This window comes from Eumetopias jubatus, unplaced genomic scaffold, assembly GCF_037043125.1.
Source record: "Eumetopias jubatus isolate StellerSeaLion01/CBP00866 unplaced genomic scaffold, mEumJub1_p1.0 scaffold_1, whole genome shotgun sequence".
Classification (NCBI taxonomy): domain Eukaryota; kingdom Metazoa; phylum Chordata; class Mammalia; order Carnivora; family Otariidae; genus Eumetopias; species Eumetopias jubatus.
In genome coordinates this window covers 59,315,579-59,325,758 of record NW_028274807.1, presented here as the reverse complement: position 1 = coordinate 59,325,758, position 10,180 = coordinate 59,315,579, and positions in this window count along the sequence as shown.

Below are 10,180 nucleotides of genomic sequence, written 5' to 3'. Positions count from 1 at the left end.
CATATTAGAACATTTCCATCATCACAGAAAGTTTTACTGGACAGCATTGGTCCAGAGCAGATGTAGGGATTTAGAAAATATTTTAAATGATATTTATATGGAATTTTCATAACATGGGAACATTCTTAATGATAAATGAAAGTTCAAGGGGTTTTTCATATCAGTATACAAGCCAGGACAAAGAATGATCCCAAATAAATTAAAATAAATGTGTTAGGACTTATAATTTTAGCTCCAACATGTAAAAAGCTGGTAGACATTACTCCCATACATACAACAAGAAAAAATCTGAACAAACTGAAAATCAACAACTTTTCTTGGACCCATTAGAGAATTGAGGCCTCTGGGCAATGCACTGCCTAGAAACCTGGCAATACAAGCAAATCCAGAAAAGCACAGCTTTTCTGATACCAGCTCACCTGGGGCAGAAGCTTCTGGAGCCATAAACTGAGAGGAACTCTTAAATGGTAATTTTAACAGATTGCTGGAAGCTAAGTATGAACTAGTGTGAGAATGAGAGATTCCAAGGGGCCACAGTATTGGGAGGCTCCCACACTAGCTTCTCATGATGAAGAACCAAGAAAAATCTCCTCATGTCTCTTGCAGCAGAGGGTAAATATAACCATTTTGAAATATGTCCAGAATGTTCTTCATAGCAAACGCCATTACAGAGGAAAGATTTTTTTACCAGAGTCTTACACCACCTCATGGGAAGGGTCATTACACAAATCCTCCCCTAGCCCTCCAGCCTTCCTGTCTCACCTGCTGGGCAGGGAGCATGGAGGTAGGGAGTAAAAAAAAAAACTAAGAAACATTCTAAAAGTCACCTCAGGGACACAGCCTCACTAAAAGACTGAGATTTAATAATAAGATTATAAAATGTTTTCCCCCCACACACCTTACTGCCATATCAACAGGGCCCCAGGGTAGGAACTAGATTATAGTTGAAAGAGCTGCAAGGCACAGGTCCTATTTAAGAAGGAGTTCTTAAGGAAACCCAAAACAACAGTGGGAAGAAACAAGGACACTGAAAGAATTTGAAGCTTTCAACACCTACAGCTATAAAAAACATTAAACACAGCCCAACTCCTAGCCAGATTAACATAAAGCCTCACACTAAAGGTCTATTTGCCTGAGTTCTTATTATCTGATACATCATTTCTGGATTTCAACAACCACCAAAAAATACAAAGCATACTAGAAGGCAAGAAAAAAGTACTGTTTATCTGAAGAAACAAAGTAAGCACCAGCTATGACAGATTTTCAAATTATCAATCAGTGTATTTAAATTAACTATGATTGAGGGGCACCTGGGTGGCTCAGTTGGTTAGGCGGCTGCCTTAGACTCAGGTCATGATCCCAGGGTCTTGGGATCGAGCCCCGCATCGGGCTCCCTGCTCGGCGGGAAGCCTGCTTCTCCCTCTCCCACTCCCCCTGCTTGTGTTGCCTCTCTTGCTGTCTCTCTCTGTCAAATAAGTGAATAAAATCTTTAAAAAAAAAAAAGGGAAAAAAAAGCATCCGCCTTCGGCTCAGGTCACGATCCCAGGGGCCTGGGATCCAGGCCCCCATCAGGCTCCTTGCTCACCGGGGAGACTGCTTCTCACTCTGCCTGCCGCTCCCCCTGCTTATTTCTCCCAAAATAAGAGTTTGGGGGAAGAACACAAACATTCAGTCCACAGCACCCTCTAATGAAAGAGTGGACCTGGGAAATGATCATTAGTGGCTGCTCAAAGCACTAGGTGAAAAGCTGATGGAGTACTAGACACAGATGGATCAGCTGCAATGCTGGGACTACTGATCAATCTTTAACAGCACAAAAACTGAACCAACCATTATGTGCCTCCACGTGGAAGAACACAACACCACCTACGAAATCATCTAGCCAAAAAAAAAAAAAAAAAATCAAACCTGAAACTGATCAATTCTCTAGATCAGCAGCACTATCCAATAGAAATAGAATGTAAGCCACATAGGTAATATAAAATTTTCTACTAGCCACATCTAAAATGTAAAAATAAATAGGTGAAGTTAATTTTAATACTATATTTTAGTTATCCCAACAGATGAAAAGTATCATTATTGAAACATTATAAATGTAAAATTATTAATGTTTAACATCTTTTTTATGTGTTGAGATTCTAGCATCCATTGTATATCTTATACTTGCATATCACAATTTTGATTAGCCACATTTCAAGAACTCAATAGCTGCATGGATGCTAATTCAAACAAAACAACTGTAAAAAATTATGAGATGATGGAGGAAATTTTAATACTGTCTGGGTATTTGGCTACAGTAAGGTATTATTAATTTTTAAGTGAAATAATAGTACTGTGTTTACATTTTTTGTTTTTTTTTAAGATTTTATTTATTTATTCATGAGAGACAGAGGGAGAGAGAGGGAGAGAAGCAGAGGGAGAAGCAGGCTCCCAAGGAGCAGGGAGCCCAATGCGGGACTCGATCCCAGGACCCTGGGATCATGACCTGAGCCGAAGGCAGACGCTTAACCATCTGAGCCACCCAGGCGCCCCTGTGTTTACATTTTTAAAAAGAGTCTTTATCTTTTAAAGATACATATTGAAATGTTTACAAGTGAAATTATAACATGTCTGAGATCTGCTTCAAAATAATCCAGGTGGGAGTAAGGGGAAGGAATGAGAGTAGCCATGAGCTGATTGGCTACCACTAAGAAAATGGCACCTGTTTGCTGTTTAATGTTACCATCAAAGAATGGAGAGGGTCTTGTTTATTGAAACCACTGCAAAGGAGATAATAAAGGTAGAATCAGCTGTTAATATAGCAATCACTTCTGACTCCAGGAATGGTATAATAGTGGCTGGACAGACACCCAATTGTTGGCACCATCTCCCCTGTGTTCCCTCTGCCACTCTGCATCATCCCCAGTTCTGAAGGGGAAAAAAAAGACTGTGGGTCTAAATCTGCTCAGTTATGCGAAGAAAATGGAATTTCAACTGCTTTCTGGGAAGGAAACAAATGTTTCAAATCCAGCATAAGCCAGAGTGTTTCTTGGGAGAAACTCACAGGAAGGAGACAGCCCAAGACCTTCAGAGGAAGTTAAATCTCAGAGGGAGGGTACTGGAACTACTAGTTGGCCGTTGCCTGATGGAGCATCACCTTCCTCCAGTGCTAAACTTTGGAGGTTCTGGGTTTTGTTTGATCAAAAAAGGCAATGCTCCTTTCTTTTGTATCACTTACATTGCCTGCCTGGCAGTCAGCAAGTTTTGGTTGAGTGAGTCTGTGGTAAGTAACAGAATGATAATCAGAGGCAACAGGGCATTGTGGAGAGAACACAAGGCAGATCTGGGAGGAATTCTCAGACCACTTTATTAGTGGCCTGGAACCTTCTTCCATTGGTAAAACACTATACATCCTTTTTTAAGTTGCCAAGTCAACTATACTCCCTATGGCACCCGTAAGTAGATTCACAGACTACATGTTCTTTTTTTTTTTTTTAAGATTTTATTTATTTATTTATTTGTGAGAGAGAGAATGAGAGATAGCACGAGAGGGAAGAGGGTCGGAGGGAGAAGCAGACTCCCTGCTGAGCAGGAAGCCCGATATGGGACTCGATCCTGGGACTCCAGGATCATGACCTGAGCCGAAGGCAGTCGCTTAACCAACTGAGCCACCCAGGCGCCCAGACTACATGTTCTTATTTTGGTTCAGAAAACACGATGAGAAAAACTTGCACACTTTCATACTATGGTGCTTTGTATACCCCACCAGCAACGTGACTGCTGTGCTGTTTTGCAGTGAAGCTTTTATTTTCTCCACTAAGCTGTGATTTCAAACGCAAAAACCCTGACATTTTCACCTTTGAATCTCCACCATCTAGCAAATGTGGGATATATAAGCAGGTGATACATGTTTGTGGAATGAATAGATCATTCATCAAGAGATATCTCGCAACAGATACTATGAAATGGCAACTTTTTTGCTTTTTTAATTTCCAAATGAACACTCCAAATGTGGCTACGTGACTAGGATCTCGTTAATGGACTTCAAAAATCACACAAGAAAAGTACGTTACTTTGCAGTCACTTTAACCCATATACCCACACCCTTTAAAAAATCATCACCAGAACTACTTAGCTTGACCTTCTCGTGGAACATGGATTCAAATGACCTTCTGTTATTTTCTAAAATTTAAAGCACATATACAGTGTTACCATTATAAATATTCACTGATATACTTTCTGGTCTGAACTCCTTTCCAAAATTGATTTCCAGATGTTGCTCCAAAAAGGTTTTGAGTAATTGCAAGGTCATTAGAAAAAGTCTCTATTCCCATGATTATCTTCTGAGACATCAAGATTAAATTGCATTTTTCAAAATTTTGTTTAAAAAATCAGTGACATGGCTCCATAGGAACATACTTATTTACTTTTTTCTGAAAGATTTTATTTTCAAGTAATCTCTACACCCAGTGTGGGCCTCCAAACTCATACCCCCAAGATCAAGAGTCACGCGTTCCACTGACTGAGCCAGTCAAGTGCCCAGAAACACGTTTTTAAGAGTAGGCAGGTTATATTATCTTTATACCCTTTGCAGAGGCTTACCCTGGGCCCAAGGGCCACTGAGCAAGGAGGGGGTCAGGGCAGAAATAATAGCACAGGCTTCAGAACCAGATATTCCTGAAATCAAAGTAATTTGAAGCAGTCGTTTTGATTGTTTCAGCCTGTTTCCCCAAATATTAAATGGGAATGATTATACTTTTTGAGGGATTATGGATTTGTTGGGATCCTTACCATGAAGACTATGCAGACTGAATTAGTGTGAGTGCCCCAACCACCAGCTCAGAGGCAAACTCATCTTACTGATTTGGCCCATAGTTCTGTTCCTTTGATGATGAATAGTAAAAATCTCTAACATTTGATTTTTTTATCTACTAAAATTGTCATCTATGATTCTCCACATTCTTAGGGACAGTTTTATAATCTTCTGTAGTTGGAATATGATTTAGTAGATTACATGAGCAAAGTAGACTTTCTAATTCTGTAGAATACATGCAATTTTGGAGTTTACTCCTGGTCTGAAAGTTCCAAGAAGGCAGGTGCTCTCTGTGGGATGTTTGTCATTGACTCCCGAGTGTCAAGAGTGCCTGACACTTATTTGGAAGCAGATAACTTTTTCTTGACTAGATGCAAGAATGAATACTAGGTATTAAAGAGAATTAGGGTGAGGAGGATGTATGTGACCGAGCAATATTCCTGGTGACAAAATATGGGAAGTCCCTGATCAAGATGTGGGTTTTTATGTACTGATTGGCTGGACTAAATTCCATAGGCCATCAAGGACCCATGAAAAAAAGATAGGATCACCTGATGGGGCCCTAGAAGAGGAGCACCCTTGCTTCCTCCTTCCCCTTTCCTGAGACAAACCAGCAACCCACAAAAATTGGTGGGCGTTTTATAATTATGGGAGGGGCATAGGAGACTATAAATGGCATCGCACATTGGAAAGGGCTTGAGACATCTTTCCATGATGCCCACAGTCTTAATGAGGTCAATGAAGTCTTTTAAGAATGTATCTACAGGGCGCCTGGGTGGCTCAGTTGGTTGGGCAACTGTCTTCGGCTCAGGTCATGATTCCGGAGTTCCGGGATCGAGTCCCACATCCGGCTCCCTGCTCAGCAGGGAGCCTGCTTCTCCCTCTGACCCAACCCCCTCTCATGTACTCTCTCTCATTCTCGCTCTCTCAAATAAATAAATAAATCTTAAAAAAAAAAAAAGAATGTATCTACAAACAATAACCTCTGAAAGGAATCTATTCAAAAGCACCGCCCCCCCCGCCGTGGCCCCAGCCAAGCTGACAGGCAAAATTCACAGGTATCTGCCCTTGGCCCTAACTCTTTGTTTTTCTAGGTCACAGGGCCCTACATTCTCAGAGAAGAGACCACAACTACAAAACATATTCTTCTTGGGCCTGACCACAACGCACATCCTGGACGAGTCCCAGACAAAGCCCCTTAAAAAACCTGCCACCTGCTGTTCTACCTGGCCAAGAGCTGACACCCTCCCCACACCCGCCGTGAGCACAGCTGCAACCCTCTCACAGCCTTCAAAACCTCTTAAGAGGCCCAGCTGGACAGAAACTTGCTGGCATTTCTCTAGATGTCTGGCCCCTCTCCTCCCTCGGGGAGAGAATAAACTCTGTCCTGCTTGCTGCTCCCCTCTTTGTGCAATTCTGTGCCCCCCGCCCCCTCCCCCCCATATCACCAACCACCCTAACAACCTCTGTGTTCAAGAATCGCTATTATCCCAGCAGCTGGGAGGGCTAGTGCCACTGCCCAAGTGGTGAAATAATATCGGTCAGGATTCTCCAGAGAAGCAGAGCCATTGGGGGCACGTAGACGATAGACAGGAAAGAGAGATTTAGTATAGGAATTGGCTCACATGATTATAGAGACCGAGAAGTCCCAAGATCTGATCTGCCATCTGCAAGCTGGAGGCCCAGAGAAGCCGAGGACCAGGGGAGCCAATGGTATGAGTTCTAATCCAAGTCTGAAGGCTCAAGAACTAGGAGCACTGATCCATCAAAGATAGATGTCGCAGCTCTGGCAAAAGAGCAAATCCACCTTTCAGTTTTATTCAGGCCTTCGACAGATTGGATGAAGCTCACTGAACTGGTGATAGCATCTTTATTCAGCCGACTGACTCAAATGCTAATTTTTTCCCGAAACACCCTTACGGACATGGCCAGAAATAATGTGTTAGCAACTTTCTGGGCATCCCTTAGCCCAGTCCAGTTAACACATAAAATTAACCACCATAAGCCCCTTGTATATGATGTAAGAGCTGTAGAATACTGAGGCTGCATCCAAGCAGAACAAGAGATAGGGATGGGCAGAAGGGCTGGGACTGAGAAAGGAAGCCTTGCCTCTCATGTCCTGTTGGACCTCGGGTTAGTCACACTCTCTGTCCGGGCCTGGGTTCCCCTTTGTAAAATGAGGAAGTTGAATAAATGATCTGTAACGTTCCTTCCGGTTCTAAAATTATATTCTCTGGGTCACCAAAGAAAAGGAGAAAGGCTAAGCTAATTTCCCCACCCCTTTCTACAATTTACATGTCCTTTTGTTTTTCACTTATATGTAAATGTATGAGCCTTTGACCAAAACAAAATTATGATCTCTGGGTGACTCCTCAGCTTTCTCATCATTAAAATGCAGCTTCAGATTTCTGGGAAAAAAGGGGGGAAAGAAAAACAGTTACAAAGTCATCCTGATTTACCACTCCTGAGTGCCAGGGAGTAATTATGGGGGTAGTAGCCCGGAGGACAACCAGGAGAGGTGATGGATCACAGGAGGAAGTTTTATTTGGCAGAGGCCTTCACCTACCTCTGGCCTTTGTTCCTGAAGTAGAGCAGATGCTCTGTATAAGAAAAACATGATTTGGGGAGGTCAGGGAGTGAAATGGAAAAACGCTGGGCTTCGGAGTCATAGTACCCAGTTCAAATCCTGGGTCTCCTGCTTTGTATGCTCAAGCAAGTCACTTCACCTCTCTGAGTCAGTTTCTTCTCTGTAAATGGGAGAATATCAACTTCGGAGGTCCGCCATGAGCAGTAAAGAAGGTAGTATGCTAAAGCACAGGAATTATTGGACAACTTGTAACACAAAGAGGAAAGGGACAAGCAGTATGTTAAGACAGAGGAGCAGAAGACACACCACAGACATATGGTGGGAAGGAAACTAGTTTCACACTCCCCCTTTAATTATTTCAGTGGACACAACTGTTGCAAGCTAGAGCAGGGGGTGAGGACGCAGACAGGGAAAATATTCCTCCCTGAGGAATTATCCTTCCCTCACAGCTGAGAGTCTGGTTGGGAGATGAGGCTTACAGAATTAAAGACCTGAGCAAACCAAATGCCTAGAGCACTGGTTGTTGGTGCCTTGATGGACCAAGAAAACCAGAACAGAAGCCCCTCCTCTTTCAATCCTGAGCGTCTAGGATTCTAGAAGAGCAAGTTTTTATGGAAGATTTGGTTCTCAGGCTGGACCTTGAAGAATGGTACAATTAGGATATGACCTTTGGGGAAAAGTGGGAGAGACCACAGCGATTGGATAGGGTCAGCTTATGACAGGCCGAGGAATTCATCGGCCAGCCGGCCCTTGCCCTGGATGGCACTGGGGAGCCACTGAAGGTCTTGAGTCAGAGTATCCTATGGAAGATAATACTTACAACAGCTTAGCCTAGTAGCAGTGAATGATAAAGGTAAAGGAGGAAGGGAAGAGTGGGGGAGGCCAGAAAGGGGATGAAGACAGGACAGGTGGTAATCTGCGCTGAATCCTGCCTTTGAGCCAGTCATCAAATCTGGTTGATCTCTCCCTTGAAATATCTCATTCCCATCCCTTCTGTGAACTATATCATTTATCCAAGGAATAAGTTTTCCATCTGGATTGACTGGAAGACAGATGCCACTGACAGAGGTTAAGGCAGTTGAAGTTGAGAACCAGTGTCATTGACGATGGAGAATAAATCTGGTTTTTGACACTTGGGATTTGTGGTAATAGCTGAATGTTCAAGTGAAAAAGTAAAGTTGAACTGACTTTTTCAACATGACTAGAAGCAACTTTTCTACTCAAACAACATGAAATTGGAGAGTCTAACCAAAATCAGATATAGGGTAAAAAAAGAAAAAATTGAACATACTCTGTCACTCTCTTTTTTTCTCTTTTGATGTGTAAATTACCATGTGGGGGAACTGAGTATATTTGCATAGCTTGTATTTTCTTCAGCATGGGGAATGATAAACAGAATTATGATGGAAATGTTATATAAGTTTGTTAAACCAAAATAAAAATGAGTAAGTAGGGAATGCAAAATGCTGGATTATGGGGGTAAGTATTTTAACTTTTGGGGGGCATGATTTGAAAAACTCTTATGTCTCTTATGTCACTGGATCCTAAAAATGGATTTATGACTAATATAAATGATACTAGGATGGTGCTAAAGCATTATTTTAACTATCTGGAAGGAAGACAGCTCCTTAGAGGGGAAACCATCTTCCCATTCCATCCGTAAAAACTATGGGAAAACTTCACCAGACCACTGGGCTTATAATGTTCAGTCTTGGGGGCTAACATTGCCTAATTTCTTCACTCAAGAAGCCTCCTGAAGATGCTTGCCCTGTTTCTCAATTATTGGAGGACCCCCCCCCACCTTTTGGGTTGCCTCCCCTTTTATCCCCTCCCTCTCATGCCCTATTGGTAGCAGCTCTAAAGCAGTAGTTATGAAAGGGTTAGGAAATTTTTATTTGAAGCAGAGATGAGTATGTGGCTTGGGAGGGAAGGGAAAAGGACTAAATAAAAGGAAGTGACTCTAAGCTGTTAGGAAAGAGAAGGCCATTAATAGCAACATCTTGATTTCATTAGGAGGTGAGCTGAAGCCATCCGAAACAGGCAGGGAACTAGGTGATAATAAGAGAAAATGTGTTTCTCAGACAAAGGAGCAGACAGCAGGGGACAGCGGCTCAGGGAAGGAGGCGACAGGATCAGGGAGAGTGTGCAGAGAGGACGTGCTAATCGCTCTGAATCGTACCAGCAGAAGCTCAGGGCCGTTTGAACTCCTTGGCAGCAGCAGCCTGGTCTCAAAGTACCTCGTGAGGAATGAGAACAAAAGAAAAGTTCACTCCGAGTTCCTCTTGTCAAAGCAGGGGAAATTGCTTTGAGGCCAGCACTAGGAGATGCTAATGGTAGAAAGCGAACCAAGTAAAAGAAGAAGAAAAAATGTGCCAGGTCACCGGGAGCCTGCCTGGCGTAGAGCGAGATAAAACCACCACTGACAAGACATTCAGCCCAGGTCCCACCACGCACTGCTGTGCGAGCCACTTCTAACCTGTGCTGAGCTGGCTACAATCCGAAGAGAAGGCCTCAGCTGCTCCAAGAATTATTCGTTCACTTGACAAACCATAATTGAGCTCTCACTGTGTCAGCCAGGACTATTGCTGTTAATGCTGGAAGGTGCACTAGGAGCCCTTATGTCCTGGTACCAACCGGTTTTGTGAATCAGAAAGGATCACTGGAAAGTGAGTACTGGGAAATTGCTGCTGACCCTGGAAGGGCACAGCTCAGCAGAAAACGTGGGAAGTGTAGGAGAGCCAAAGTGGTAACTGGAAAGAAACAAGTGTCTGTTTAAAATCCTGGAGAGGAAAGACCCACTG